The sequence below is a fragment of the Vicugna pacos genome, chromosome X (assembly GCF_048564905.1).
Source record: "Vicugna pacos chromosome X, VicPac4, whole genome shotgun sequence".
Classification (NCBI taxonomy): Eukaryota; Metazoa; Chordata; class Mammalia; order Artiodactyla; family Camelidae; genus Vicugna; species Vicugna pacos.
In genome coordinates this window covers 4,357,019-4,373,603 of record NC_133023.1, presented here as the reverse complement: position 1 = coordinate 4,373,603, position 16,585 = coordinate 4,357,019, and the positions used below count along the sequence as shown (strand labels likewise).

General features: G+C 43.1%; 1 protein-coding gene across 2 annotated transcripts in view; it reads right to left on the bottom strand.

Annotated features, from left to right (window-relative positions):
• The window catches only part of STS (steroid sulfatase), a 371,683-nt gene that overhangs the window by 163,588 nt on the left and 191,510 nt on the right, over positions 1–16,585 (bottom strand). The window contains exon 11 of one of the 2 annotated variants that reach the window (XM_072956014.1): positions 12,997–13,071. The exons of the other annotated variant lie outside the window; for it this stretch is intronic. The gene's annotated coding sequence lies outside the window, so the exon portion shown is untranslated. Of the gene's footprint in view, positions 1–12,996; positions 13,072–16,585 lie in introns of those variants that run through there. 2 annotated transcript variants of the gene reach the window in all.

The following is a 16,585-nucleotide window of genomic DNA, read 5'->3' as shown; positions in this document are numbered from 1 at the left end:
CCACGAAGGGTCCCCCCCTGCACGCGAGGTCTTGAAATGTATTTTCAAGGGAAGAACATTGAGGAGAAGTCGTAAAACCCCTGCCGACCACATCGGAGAAGAGGGTGGGTGCAGAGACTGGAAATGTGAGAACAAGGGCTCACCCCACGACAAGATGTATGTCCTCATTCCCTGTTCTAGTGGTTGTAGCTGCAGATTAAACACAAGGATTCTATGTAAGGATTTCTTTTTTTAAAAAGGCTTTTTTATGCCTCAAATTAAGCACAAGTATTCTCTGAAAGGATTTCTTTATAAATGTACGTGTGTGTGTGTGTTTTTCATGCCAGGGCTGTGAATTCCGTACCTCCAGAGTAGACAGCTCAAGGCTCTTCATTATTACCCTTTTATTATTTAACAGTGATCATTATCACCTCTTCCTCTAAAAGAAAGCTGGCTTTCGTACAGACTGTGAAGAATAATAGAAGTTTTCAGAAATGAGGGTCCTATGTTGAAGAGTCTCTCTCTTAGAAGAAGTAAACAGAGGTCAAGGATCATGGCCAAGGACTTCGCTGTCCAAGGTGCCTCTCACCACCAGCCTTTTAATATGGGGGTGGGACCTTCAATTCTCATTCTCCAAAGCCCATTCATCTTTCTCAGCGGCCAAATCCAATTAGCCCACAAAAGTGTTAGAGATTTCACAGGGAAGATATGCTCTCTTGTAATTAAATCTCCTTTTTTCAAGACGTGAAAGGACCCTTTGAATAAGCCTCAGGGGGAGAAACAGCGGGCCGTGTTTCCACTGTCCGAGAAGCGGTTTTACTTTCCTGCCAGTAGACACGCACGTGCGCAGTTTCACAGGCATCCAGTCTGTGTGGGGCACTGGGTTTGGCAGGGGGAAGCCGACCAGTGATTAACCAGAGACACGGCCGGGCAAGCTCAGAGCGCCAAGAGGCACGTGGCACTAAAGGAGTCTGCATGGTGCCGACGTGAGCAGAAGCCAACTCAGACCGCTCCACGGATGAAACTCAGCTCATCGCCACCTGGTCCACAAGACTCTGCCTTCATCAAGGCTTCCTGAACGCTCCCTTCTCTTCTTTATTACGGATGAACATTTGGGCTGCTGCTTGTTTGAGGGGCTTATAAACAGTACTGTTAAAAAAATTTTTCTTCTTTTCCATGTTGACAGTGAGAAAATGTGTGGACTTCCAAGTGTGGAACTGCTGAGTTTTTAGGGTAAACATTCCACTTAAGTGAGGACCGACAAGCAATTTCCCCAGCTACCAGTTCATACCCCCTGATGGAGTTCCCGTTGCTCCATGTCTCCACCAACACTTGAAGTTGTCTTTTTTCATTTTAGCAGATGCTGGTGGTTGCATAGTGGTATCACACTGTGGTTTCAGTTTGTCTTTCCCTGATGACTGATAAACCTGGGAAGCTTTTAGTATGTTTACTGGTTATTTAGACAATCTCCTTTTTTTCCCACCTTAACAGAGGATTGAACCCAGGACATTGCATACGCCAAGCACACACTTTACCACTGAAGTCTCTTTTTAAAGTGCCTATTCCATCCATCTTTCAATTAGGTTTATATATATATGTAATTAGGTTTTCAATTAGCTATATATATATATATATATATAGCTAATTGAAAACCTAATATATATATATATGTCAGATATGCATTGCAACAACTTTCTCCAACTCTCTAACTGGCCTTCTCATTCCTTTACTGTTGTGTTTTGATGTAGACAAGTCGTAAATATTTTTATCTCTGATTGTGCTATAATCTGAATCTGCCTGGTGACTCCACTTTCCATCCACGGGTACTCAGAAGCACTCATTTCAGCCACGGTCTTCACTGAACGCATCCAAGATGCGTTTCCAACAAGTTGCACCTTGTATATTTGTCTATTTCAATCATCATACATAGAACAGGACCTCCACCTCGAAAGGACCAGTCCTCTTCATCATAGTAACTCTCTGGTTTCTACTTTTAGTAAATGTTAGTAACTCTTGGTTTCTATTTTTAATAAACGTGATGATTTAAGCAACACCAGTTGTTTAGTACAAAAAAAAATTCAGCAGGAAGTTTACAGTATTTGAAATCATAGGATAATTTCATATCAAATGAGTTTCCTCTCGATGCACTAGCGGCCATTTTTGTTCAATAGATTAATCCCAAATTTACCCGAATTACTCATCACATTTACTCATTGAGCTGCAGTCAGTTTGCTTTTATTCAAGACATCTATCTGGGTTTGCCCCTAGGAAACTACCATTAGGAATATGCTAGCTCTTGAAATGCTAGGTAAAGGCAGCATTTTTGCTGAACCTTTCACAATCAGGATGCTTGAGAGCATAGTTAGAAGCTAAACTGCCCAGTCGGTGCAGTAGTGAATGGAGAAGACGAAACTGAAGGGTGGGGGGGAAATCTGAGCTCGTAACATCTCGCACAGGATAAGAACAGGGACTGACCACACTACTATTACGGTGACTACTGCTGATGGTGACATCAAGGATCTGGGCGGGAAAGCACGGCACAGAGTCTTCTAAAGGCGACAGAAGGCAGAGAGGAAAGAAGCTGCAGTGATTAACATGCCCACCAGTTCCCCAGAGCAGCTGTCAATGAATGGCCATCACTCCGGGTTTAAGAAGTTGGCAAAGGGAGGAGAGGCTGGCTGGATTCAGAGGATAATAAACTCCACCAGCTGACAAGAGGCAGAGACAGAGAGAGAGACTTCAGGAAGAGGACAGGTTTCCATGATGAAATGGAGGATACTGACGCAGTTTTATAAATGTCTGATACTCTCCAACTTCTCATCTTGGCATCACTCCTGTGGAACAGCTGCTGGCCGGCTCTGCCTGGATTAACGCTCACCGAGAAGAGAGCCTGAAAGGGAAAATGCCAAGAGTCGGGCTGAAGTCGGTTTGGATCACAGGAAGGTTCCCGTCACTCCCGCAGGAACAGATCTGCCGTCCGTGAAACAGACCACGTGAATTACATCTATTCAAACAGCGCTTCAAATAGGTCAGGTTTCAGAGACAGTCTACAACCGGGGTGAAGCTGAAAGATTTATTTTCTCAACAGAATGTTGGAAACCTCTCACAATGTGGTTAAATACAAAAGAACGCACCCTAAGAAATAAGTCCTGTCATTGTGGTCGGATCTCTGAACGGGCAGAGGTCGGAGCTGCGTGGCCCACAGACGCCCAGGGCGTCTTGTCCAAATGCAGGTTGTGATCCCCCAGGTCCAAGTTCTGTGCTCCTCACAAGCCCCCAGGGATGCCCATGCTGCTGCTCCGAAGACCCCATCTGGTGGGATAAGGCTCAGAGTCACCGGGGGTCAGCAGGCAGAGATCCGAATTCACGGTGCCATGTAGCTGTATTAGTTCCCTACCACGGCTGTAACAGATCACTGAAGATTGAGCAGCTTCACTGAAACAGTGCCCGTGTACTAGTTGATGGCTTTGAGGGTCACAAGTCCAGGAGGCTCCATGAAGTTCTCTGCTCAGGGTCTCCCAAGGGTGACATTAAGGTGCACACCGGGCTGGGTTCTTATCTGGAGCCTCTGGGGAGGGTCCCTATCCGAGCTCATTCCGCTGGTTGGCAGAATCCAGGCCCCTGCAGTTGCAGGACGGAGATCCCTGTTGTCTTTCTGGCCACACTTCCCACCTAGAGGCACCTCTTGGGTCCTGGAATGAAGTCGCCTGCATCTCAGAAGCACCGAGGACGCCTGGCTTCCTTCTCACGCCTCTGTATTTCTTCCTCTTCTGCTGCTGCTGTATGTCTCTGACTGACATTTCTGCCTTCGGGTCCGGACTTTAAAGAGATCAAGAGATTCAAAAGAGCCCATTCAGATAATCCAGGATAATCTCCCTACTTGAAGGCCAGTGGCTTTAATCACATCTGCAAAGTCCCTTTTGCCGTGGGATGCAACGTCTTCCCAGGTGCTGGGAATAAGGGCGTGGGACTCATTGGGCAGGCCGCCGTCCTTCTGCCTTCCACCGTGCCTCACGGTGCCAAGCCATGACGACCTCGAGGTCCTTCTCCTCACTTCATCAGCGGGCAGGTGTGCATCAGTCCTCTGGGTTTACCCGAAGGACATGCAGACGCAGCATGCACGCACGCGCACACGGGTGCCCGCACACATGACAAGTGCCCTTTCACAGGGCATCACTTTGCTTCGGCTGCCACAACCAGATGTCACAGACTGAAGGATTTAACAAACAGACATTTATTTCCTTATGGATATTTTTTTCATCACTTCTGTGCATGTCTGTGTCCCAGTGTCCTCTTCTCATAAGGACACCCAGCATTAGGGCTAGGACTTCATTACCTTTTTAGGGACCCCATCTCCAAATACAATCTTATTATTTTGCGGTCCTGATGAATTTTAGGGAGATGTAACTCAGCTGGTACCATAGAGGAAGGGCCTTGTCAGTGACCTTGTCCCCATCACTCTTTTTTTTTTTTTTGGTGAGGGGAGATAATTAATTTATTTATTTTTAGAGGAGGTGCTGGGGATTGAACCCAGGACCTTGTGTATGCTGAGCATGAGCTCTACCACTTGAGCTCTAACTTCCCCCTCCCATCACTCATTATAGACTGCTTGTGACCAATTCTAGGCACCAACGAAACTGTCTTTAAAGCTGCACTCCCATTTGCATCAAGGAAGGAAGGCTTTTCCACCCTCAGTCACACTGCAGGTATCTCTGCTCTTTTCTCCTGCAAAAGGACCCCCTCCCCCTGTTGGGGACACAGGGAGGCTCTTAAAGAGACGAGCCAGTCCCAGCAATAAATAAAAATAGACTCAGACCGAGTGCTTCATAATAGCTTTGCAAAAGACTTGAAACAGTTTCAATTATATGGTAGCGCACGTTTCTTGAGAAGTGGGGCAATTTGTACTCGAGTTATTCTCTGATGTCAGATTACAGTACAAGGAAAGCCAATTAGCTGGAAAGGGCTTCGGAGGAAGCAGAGGAACAAAGGTAGCCATAAACAGAGAAGAGGACTCTCAAGTATTCAAATGCAAAGTCCTACAGCAACAGTCGGTAGCTTCTGTTTGTGTCAACATCGGATGGATTTGCATAATCACGGACATGGATCTTAGGTTCTGTGTCAGCCGCCCGGATTGGTTCTGTCCTTCCTCTGAAGGAGGCTGCACACCCACCAGGCATGAGGCCAGGGCTCTGAGCCCTTTCCCCCAGAGTGGAATCAAGTTGGCATGAGAGTTTGGGCCCTTGAGTGAGACCTGCTGTGTGTTTAAAGACAGATTCCAGTGGGGAGGGTACAGCTCTGTGGTAGAGTGTCTGCCTAGCATGCACGAGGTCCTGGGTTCGATCCCCAGCACCTCCATCCAAAATAAATAAATACATAAATAAATAAACAAACCTAATTACCTCCCCCCCAACAAAAATTACAAAAAAAAAAAAAAAGACAGATTCCAGGGTTAGGGTTTGGATTGTGGGTAGAGACACCCACCAGCACGCACTGTGTTTGACCCTCAACCTTGTTATTTTAGAAGGGGGCACTAACCAGCCTTCCTAACCAGCTGTCCAAACCAGCGGCCACTTGGGGCAGGGTAGAGCTCAGTGGTAGCGCACATGCCTAGCATACACGAGGTCCTGGGTTCAATCCCCAGGGCCTCCATCAAAAATAAATAAATAACCCTCATTACCTCCCCCCTATAAAAAACACAAAAACAAAAACAAAAACAAACCAACCAGTTGTCACTTCAGACAGCCACCACATTCACAATTTGGAACATATTCAAAACCCACTTGACTTTCAAGTCTATCATAGCATATTGATTTCATGCCTGAATCCTTATTAAGAGTAAATAAAGGCTGTGTAAAGTAATGATTAACGTAAATCTGAAAGAAGGAAGAAAAAAAAAAAAAACACCTAACCAGGTCTTAAGATCTTTGTCGCTGTGTTGTTGTGCAGGACAATGTGAGACCTTTATCAGGTGCTCAGTGCAGTCGATTTGGATAAAGTAGCAGCGTCCACCTTGATAGAAAACCGAGGAGGAGCGGAAAATGGGATGCTTGGAGGGCCGACAGTTAGGAGTTTGAAAAGAGAGACTGTCTCATTTGCAGACAGAGAAAAAAGTTCCAGTGAAAGGCAGTGGCATTTTGAGTAAACTAAGAAAGATGGAGGAGGCAGCTGATTGGGATCCACTTGGCACTGAAATGAGTTAGACTGATATCCATACTGCTTACATCAAGCCCTTCATCATAGCTGGTAAGCCCAGGCAAGGCTGCGTGGATGAGACTCCAGACAGCTTCAGGGCACTGAAGGTGCATGTTTCCAGGGGTTCCGCCCACCCGTTTGCAAGGTGGCATGCTCTTCCTCCTTGCCTCTTCCCACGTGGCACCCACCCCGTTCCCTGGGAATGGCAAAGCACCGCTCTAATGAACACGCCCTCCATTCTTGGTCGTGGCCCTTGTCTACACGTTCTATCTCTTGTCTTCCTCTGTTTCCTCATCATCTTGCTCATTTCTCTCCCTCCGGGGTTACACAGACCAGAGCCTGAGGCACAAGACAAGTGCCTTTAAGTGCAATTCCCCTGCCCCTCCAGCCAGCACCCCTAAGATCTTCTTCGCAGCAATGGGGAGACAGGTAGAGCATTGCTCTCCAGGGGGCAAGGTGGGTCCCAGTTCCTTGTCAGAAGCCAGAAATGCTGTTAAAACCTCAGAGCCCCAAAGACTGGCAAATTCCATCAGGGAGAAGCCTCACTGCCCCGAGGTCAGCAGAGCACTCATCGCAGTGCTTACGTCTCACCTCACCCTGTCGCCACCCTCGTTCAAACAGGACCCTGAGGGGAGGCAGGAAGGGGCTGGAGACCAGAGGAAAAGTCAGAGTCCAGGGCAGGGAAACACAGCTTTGGGGTGTTTAGGGACAGGCCTTAAGGCACAGACGCTGGGTGGAGAAATGAAGGGGAATGAAAGAAAAGAGAAATTCCGCCTGTGTCACGACCTTGACATTCTTTACAGATCACCAAACTGTCTCTCTCTCCAAGGTCACGCGGTCACTTAATTTTCACGAACTAAAGTTTTGAATCCGCTAAACTATTTCTTTAAATTTGACGCAAATGACTCAAGCATTTCCAACCACTACTTCTGTTCAAAGCGGCAAATAATTCTCTTCATACAAAATCAGATTTCTTGAAAAAGAAAGCCAGGTTCGGATGAAACAGTTCTAACTCACTGTATGCCCTTTTCTTCTTTTAGAATTACGGTTATTTAATTTAAAACGAGATTAGTGCAACATCAAAATAAATGTCGTCAATAAACGTTATCATCACAAAACGGGAACTTTAGCAAAATTGCCTGTGAGATCTACAGCTTGGCTTAAAAAAAGTAGCAGAGCTTATGTTGTTTCTTTCTGGATGTTTTGTGCAAAAGCCTTTTATCTGCCCTAAATGATGCAGCTTCGGCTTATTGTCGCTGTGTTTGCGACAGATTTCGTCTCCTGGATTTCTTAAAATTCAAGAGGATTAAACTACATTTATAATTGTACCTATAAACATAGTCGTTGAAAGCTGTTTTCTCCCCTGGCGGATAAAAGGCATGACGTGGAGGGTATTCTCTGCATAAATTCGCCCTTTCTCCTATTTTCCTACTGAGATCAACTCTTTGCATCAAGCCTGTCTTAACTTCCCCCTTTTGGTCGACATCCTGATTTTACCTGCGTCCTCAGCCACGCATACTGAAATGACAGCTGTGTTTAATACTGAGACTTAACATGTCAAAATAGCTTCACTCCAAAGAGATGACATTTCTGTGTATTGACTGTGGACAGTCAATTCTGGGTGTCATTTATTATTAATTGCTAGCAGTCCTGGGAGTGCTTATAAATGCTCAAGATGTTTTTACTGCGGCATCTGATGGCTCAGACATAGCCAGGAACTGTGTACCACTGCAAAGACCTAGACCCTACCCTCTCAGGTTTTCTGACTCCATGAAAAGCACCACAGCCATGTATTCAGCCAGGAAGGGTCCAACAACTTCAGAGTTCATGTCAGGAGTTTTGATAACCTCCCAGGAAAAGGTATTTCCAAATAGGATTCCTAGTGGGTGGTAATCTCCAGGACCAGCCAGAGATTTTGGAATGCCAATTTATACCCCACAAATTTTATGTAGAGAAATCCCTACCTTAAACTTATCATCAGCAGAAAGCATTATCGAGTATCGCCTTCTTTCATAATTTTCTGCAAAGATTCTCTTAGCCACAATAAGCCAGGTCACACGACAGTGTCTAACCACTCTGCAATCTCACTGGTGTAAAACAAAGGTTTCTTCTTGCTGACACTCCGTCCCCAGTGTGGTTGGCAGAAAGAGTCTGCTCATCCTTAGTCCTCACAGGCCTGACTGAGGAGGTGTTACCATCTTACGATGCCGCATCTCAACATGAAGCATCAGGCGTTGCAGTGGCAGACGAGCAGAGAGGCAAGGAACGGTGAGTACTTCAGCCCAGAAGCAATGCCCGTCACTTTCCGTGTGTTTCATCACGAAAAGTCCGAGGGAGTCACCTGAGCAAGTGTGCCTTCAGAGGCATGGACTTTTCCTTCCATGTTCCCAGAAGAAGAGGAGAAGCAGAGGTAGGGGTATTTATGACGCACACCAGCCAGGGCAAGCAACAGCGAGCACGCCTGGACCATGACGGCGAGCAAAACGCAACTGCCCTGAAGCCCCCTAGTCCGCTTTTTTAAAAAGACCATTCATGTATTTCTTGGTATTAACTCAGCTTACTTATAGAGAGACACGATGAGCTGTACAAAATGGCCATGGCTGAATGCTGACCATGTTCTACAGTTCCCTCCCCAAATAATATTTAGGGGATGATGGAGATGAGTCTAAACCAGACTTCACTGATTAAATGACTCTGATCTGTACTGCGTGCTGGGACGGCCGCAGTGCGCCAACAGCAACTTTACAAGGGAGCCGCCAGGAGAAAGTTGAGAACGATCATCTCCGTTCTCCATCTCCTTCTTGGGGCACAGTGTGTTTCTTTATTATATTTGTTTTAAGAAAAGCACATTGTATGACCCCAGGAAAGTGAGAGGAGAGAGAGAAGCAAAGTCCAGAAGCACGTTGCTATATGATGCTCCTGTAATCTCTGGTCTTTATTTCTGCTCTCCTCTCCTATCCCTCCCCCACCCCACTTCACCTCTTGGAGAGCGCATACCATCTGCTTTGTTTCGAGCAGAAACGTCTATCCTAACGGGATGTTTTTTCCTGCCCAGTTATGAGGACACTGGCTGTCACGGTGGCTGAACCAACTACGCTTCTGGGATACAGACGCGGGTAAGATCCCTCCAGGGAAAGACGAAGCGCGACTGGACCCAGATTACAGGACCTGTTTCCAAAGAATAAAATGTGTCTTGACCGTCACGTAATTCTCTTTCAAAAGTACAGCACTAAACATTTCCAAAGTTTTCCAAATTATAATAACAATTGCGTTGTTTGTTTGTTTTAAAAATAGATTTATTTACTTTATCTTTATTTCACTTATTTTTTGAAGGGGGGAGGTAATTAGGTTTATTTATTTACTTACTTTTTAACGGAGGTACTGGGGATTGAACCCAGAACCTCATGCAAGCTAAGCGTGCACTCTGCCACTGAGCTACACCCTCCCCCACGTTGTTTATTTTTAACACCGTCTAATCCTAGCATTGTTACAGAAACCAAAAAACAAATAAACAAACAAACAAAACCAAAAGAAAAAAGTAGCAAAAGATGTTAGGCAAGGTTCAGTTTTTACTCTACTGTCGATGTCAGTATTTTGAGATGAAGACGTTCACATTCAAAACAGTCATTTTTGCAGAGATCGTGACATTGTGACCAGACAATGTAAATCAGATCGTCCAGTTCATCCTCCAGGTATTCATAGATCTTTAGTCTAAAAGGCCAACATCTTCTGGTGTGGTTTTTGATGCTGAGGGTCCAAGGTGGTGTTCAGGGTTGATATATTACAATTTCACAGTTTGTAGCACAAACCCCCAAAGACGCATAAATTCACAGGCTTGTTACATAGGTTTTTCACATAGGTAAGGGCATATGGCTAGGGTTACCAAGTAGATGCTTTTGGAGATAATTAAAGAGAAACAAAAATATAATAAGCGGATGGAAAAAGGAAGCCACTATATTCACTTTAGTTGTCAGGAATGACAGATGGGAATGTGGACAGTTACTACTTCCATCTTCCCGCCTCTGCCTTCCTGAGCCTGTAGACTAATGCCCATACTTGGCACACGGGTGGATTTAAATGTTGATTTTTAATTTATTAATACAGAGCATCATTTTACTTACGAAGTAATAAGAGGAGTCAAAACTCCTTGGATGTCGTTCCTAGTCGCAAACATAAAGGACACAGCTAACTCAAAAGGGTTAATGGTATGCCACTCATAAACTTGGCATGTTTTCCAACACCTTTTAGGTAATGAATCGCTCGGTAGTGACTGGGTCTCCATCACGTTTACATGAACAGACCAATGTCCCCTAATGACTCAGTCCAGTGGACATTTCTAAAATCACGTGCATTCCTGTCTTATGGTTCCTGTCATCTCTTGTTTTCCAAAAGCCGAAGCCATGCATATACTCAGGCAAGGAGAGAAATACTTAGAACAAACACTTTTTACTGTAGCCTTTCTGAGAAAATATTGTTTCAAAGACTGGGGAACTTTTTTTTTCAGTATTTTTTTTTATTGAGTTATAGTCATTTTACAATGTTGTGTCAAATTCCAGTGTAGAGCACAATTTTTCAGTTATACATGAACATACATATATTCATTGTCACATTTTTTTCGCTGTGAACTACCACAAGATCTTGTATATATTTCCCTGTGCTATACAGTATAATCTTGTTTATCTATTCTGCATATGCCTGTCAGTATCTACAAATTTCAGACTCCCACTCTGTCCCTTCCCACCCCTGCCCCCTTGGCGACCACAAGTTTGTATTCTATGTCTATGAGTTTGTTTCTGTTTTTTATTTATGTTCCTTTTTCTTTTTTTTTTTTAGATTCCACATATGAGTGATCTCATATGGTATTTTTCTTTCTCTTTCTGGCTTGCTTCACTTAGAATGACATTCTCCAGGAGCATCCATGTTGCTGCAAATGGCGTTATGTTGTCGGTTTTTATGGCTGAATAGTATTCCATTGTATAAATATACCACCTCTTCTTTATCCAGTCATCTGTTGATGGACATTTAGGCTGTTTCCATGTCTTGGCTATTCAAAACAGTGCTGCTATGAACATTTGAAAGTTTCTTCAGTGGGGCAAATATTAAAAGTAGAGCTACCGTACGACCCAAGAATCATGCTCCTGGGCATATATTCAGAAGGAATCCTACTTCAAAAAGACACCTGCACCCCAATGTTCATAGCAGCACTATTTACAATAGCCAAGACATGGAAACAACATAAATGTCCATTGACAGATGACTGGATAAAGAAGCTGCTGTATATTTATACAATGGAATACTACTCAGACATAAAAAAGAATAAAATAATGCCATATGCAGCAACATGGATGGACCTAAAGATTATCATTCTAAGTGACGTAAGCCAGAAAGAAAAAGAAAAATACCGTATGATATTACTCATATGTGGAATCTAAAAAAAAAGAAAAAAGAAAAAAAAGGACACTATGAACTCATGTACAAAATAGAAACAGACTCCCAGACACAGTAAACAATCTTATGGTTACAGGGGAAAAGGGGTGGGGAGGGATAAATTTGGGAGTTTCAGATTTGCAAATGTTAGACATTATATATAAAAACAGATTTTCAAAAATGAACAAATTTCTTCTGTATAGCACAGGGAACTGTATTCAATATTTCATAATGACCTTTGGTGAAAGGGTGTAGCTCAAGTGGTAGAGCACATGCTTAGCACGCACAAGATTCTGGGTTCAATCCGCAGCACCCTCTCCAAAGATAAATAAATAAAAAAAACTAATTAACTACCCCCCCTAAAATAATAAAAGTAAATAAATAAAAATTTAAAAGACAAACAAAAACCCCTTTAATGAAAAAGAATATGAAAACTAATATCTGTATGTATATGCATAACTGGGACACTATGCTGTACACTAGAAATTGACACATTATAACTGACTACACTTGAATTAAAAAAATAAAATTGATCCTTCCTGGAAGGGTCTCTGAACGGCATTGTTAGCGAGCATATTCTTGCTGGATAATCACAGATGTCTGGTGAGTTTCTCACACGTGTTCACTCCCTACTTATGCCTTGTGGGGTCTGAAGAGCTGTCTACCTTACATGAACAGCAAGTGTGCATAAATCATGGCAAATGATACATCTCAAAGTGTGTGGGGGGGTGTCTTGGTCTTCTTTTGTTTCTGTAATTCATATTCTTCTTTATCAGTGTTCATACTCATTTTCCCAGATGGATCACTGCCTACTTAAAATAAATATTTGTTATTGCTATTTGTTATTAAACGTCCAAGGTGCAATTGGGTTTGATTTCTTCTTCATTTTTGGGGAAGGCAAGGCAAAGATTGAATTTTAATCTCAGTAATACATCTTCCAGTGAGTTACATCTGTATGGGAACATGAATCTTAGACTTAAGTAGCTTATCATGATGAATAGCACATCAGTCAACACTCACTACCCTCTGTATTCCGTTTTCTTGGCGTACTTAAAAAATGGGATTTAATTGCAAATGCCTGGAATTACAATACAGGTAGTTTTCTATCAATGCCCTTTACTGATTAATATTGAATTTTAATATTGATATTTTTTCTAGTTTCAGCAATTAGAATTATTAGCATGAGTTGAAATCTTAAATTCCATGAATGATACACATTCTTATAACTGTTAATTAAATGTCATTTTTCAATGTAAGAAACACGTACCGTAATCCTGTTGTTAAAATGTATAATCATGTTATCATTTTCAAATCTAGAAAGCAACTATAAAAGGGCAAAAAAAAGAAAAAGAGTGAATAAATAAATATATTTATTTATGCAGATTTCATTTTTATCCTAAGGTCCCAAGCAGCTAGGCACCACATGGTTGGGTACTGTTAACAATTCAGTCAACGTTATGCATTCTTTGGGTCCTAGGAGGATTAAAAAAAATCAATAAATAAGACAGGGGGCCCACCTTAAAAGCTTAAGATCTTACAGTATAAATGCAAAACAGATTTGCAAAAAGTCAAAAAGCAGAGCAGGTTCCAAGGAGCGAGAATTCTGTTAGCACACGCGCGAGAAATACCAGCAGACAGGAACAGCCAAGAAATGAATGCCTTCAAGTACAGCTGGAATTTGAATAGATAAAGAAGGCCAGAGGGACAATCTGAGTAATGGGAACACATGTGTCTTTACACAGGAAACCCAAACACTCCGAAGTTCTCATTATGTCAGTTGCACCCAAAGATCCGGTTTAAACTTGAGAACCAAAATCATGCAAAGGGAGGCAAGAGAAAGTCCTGCCTCCAATCCGTTTACTTAATAACAGCCATTTAGTTTTGCCGTTAAGCTATGCAATGCTTATAAATCACTGGCAAAGAAACCGTGCATAACACAGAATCTGCTGACATAAAACTGGAACATTTCACTATAAAGTTTAATAAAAAGACATTCATTAATTCCCATAGAATGTTTTACCCTTTGCCGCATTATTTCATGTCTTGGAATTCTGAAAAAAAAAATTCCTGGAAAATTCATGTTCTGAATTTTTAATAATAGCAGAAGTCGGGTAGCAAGCAGAGAACATGACCTCTTTGTTTTCAAGAGCCGCCACAAAAGGGAAAGGTTCTCTTGCATCCTTGAGAAATTAACCCACAGTTCACACCAGCAGGTAAACGTATCCCATTCTGTTTGTAGCATTTTACATCCCTGCATAGACGGATGCCACATGTCCATGTCTGAATCCTGCAGTGGCTAGGATGCCCTGCAATTTGGAGAAACGCAGGAAGGGGTTTGGCTGTGGTGGCCTGACACACGGAACACTCGTGTTTCATCCCATTGGCCTTAGAGGTGATTTATTTCATGGCCTTTTGAGAGATTTCTATGCTCAGAGATGCTAATGCTTCCTGCCTTTTGGTCTCTTTCTTGACGTCTGCCTAACGAGGGTTGGGTTGCCCATCTGTGCACGTCTCTGCCATTTTGCAGTAGAGGGTCACCTTCCTGAGATCTCCCGCAAGTTTGCATCACCCGCTGCCCTAACACAGCTTCTTCCTTGGGTGTGTATTTCTGGAGAGGAGGGGAGAGGGACTGCGACTGAAAATGATACCTCTGCCCGGAGAAGAGGGAAGTCAAAGGTGTCCAGTAGAAACAGCAATGGAAGAAAGACACACTGTAGAACAAATAAATACCTCCAGCTCCATTCTATATACATCGCGTCCATATTCTCAATAAAAGAATGTGCTGGGGGGTGGGGAGAGTACAGCTCAAGTGGTAGGGCGCGTGCTTAGCATGCATGAGGTCCTGGGGTCAATCCCCAGCCCCTCCTCTAAGAATAAACAAATAAACCTAAATACGGGCCCCACCGAAAAAAAAAAAAAGAGAGAGAGAGAGTGTGTTAGGAAGGAACTAACATGGAACTAAAAGACCTTTCTGTCCACAGCACCTAAGGACTCCCGTTTTCACGACCGTTCCTGAGACCACATTCATGGGAACATTTTCCAGGACCAGCAGTTTATTTACCGTATCGGAAGCCAATGAGTCCTGCCCGATGACTTTAAAAAAATGGGACATTAACCTTTTAGCAAGAGACTGAATTAGAAGACATTTTTGCTCACAATCTGGGACAGAAAGTACAAACACAAAAATGCACATGCACCTGTTATGTATTAGAAGTGGGTTCAATAAAATAATTCTTGGGTATCAGGAGAACCTCCTAACTAAATGTGTTCTTTCTTTTTTATTTTTTTTTTCCCTTTCCCTAGGAAGAAATATCTTCACTTGTAACTGTTTCCTTGAGCCTTGTAACTGAAGGTTTTGAAAACTTCACAACTGTAAACCTTTCCCTGCATCACTGATACCACGTTGACATTTACAGGGAATAAAAGTCTTAACACTTTTAAGTCAGAAAACCAGCACTTGCAGACATGTCATAGGAAGGTTCTGCAAATGTGCATGCAGCTTCATTTCAGCTGGTGCTGAAGACTCTACCCAACTACACACGATGTAAGTAAGAGAAACTGCCTGCAAAAAATAATGTCACCACACTGTGCCTGGCTGGGCGTTTCTGCCCTGAGACTAACACTTTATGTCTTGGCTTATAAAGCGTTTTATTTAACAAAGACATGCACACATCCGATTTCACCAAAGATGCTCTTCATGGAGTTTTTGCTGGGCAGTAAGGATGGCTGGAGGAGAGGTCTTTTGTCCACGTGCTGTATTCATAAGAATGACATCCATATTTGGGCTTTACACAGTTCTTCACTGCTTCTGTAATGCACCTCTTTGGCCCTCCATTTGTTCTTTTTTTTTTTTTTTACTAGATTTTGTTATTTATTTAGGTCTTTTTTTAAAAGCTTTTTTCGGCTTTGTTTTTTGGTTTTTTGGGGGGCGAGGTGGAGGTAATTAGGATTATTTATTTATTTATTCCTTAGCAGAGGTCCTGGGGATTGAACCCAGGCCCTTGTGCATGCTAAGCACACCCTCTACCACTGAGCTATACCCTCCCCCCGCCTGTTCTTTATCTTTACTTTCACTGGAACAAAACTGGATCTCTCTGTATCTCTAAGGCCCCTCAGAATTGCCCTTTTGGAAGCAAATTTCTAGACTTACTACCAAGATTCAATAAACGGTCACTATCATTATTAAGAAATGCATTTGCTTGCTGAACATACCGGTTTCATGTCCTCAGAGAGAATGAGCTATCAAACAAGCTTTATAGTCTATAACTAAAAAAGAATCATGTATGAAGGACAGCTACCTTTGAAACTCACATTTTACTCAACATCCACCTTCAGCGTTGAAGGGCAATGGATCAGTGGTTACAGAGCAAAGTATGGCCAGAATTCTTCCCCCCAAACGTGCTCAAGAGACCTAAGCTTATAACATTTTCCTGCTATCACCACAACGTTTACAGCATTTCATTTTGGACAATATTTACTGTGGATGTTTCTGAAGGCGTTGTGTCCAAGTCACTCTCTCTCTGACTCCTAGACACAGACACGGCAAACTGCTTCATCCACAGCCCAGCAGTCTCCCCTGAAAATGTCACCTCAGCTTTCTGAGTTTTCCGTGACTTACTATGATCACCAGCCTTTGAGAACGGAGCGTGGTGATAAGGAAGAGGAGGAAGATTACAGCTGTGTTCTACCGTCTGCGCTGGATGGGCAGGAAAGAGCCGCACGCTCTCAAGTTCTCAGATACTTTTGCTAGGGCATTGCTGCATAATTATCTCCATTCAGCTTCCAATATTTCCTTCCTTTGTCTGGGAACTGGTCTCTCTCCCATTTATTCTTTGAAGTTGAGAATAATTAAAAAGCCATTAGAGTCCTCTCTTCGCGATGACACTACATAAATTAAATCTTGGTGGCGCTGAGAAGCTACAACGTGACCTAGCCCTTCCAAAGTGTCACTTAATCTACAATTCAAATTTCACTTGCGTGAGCAGGT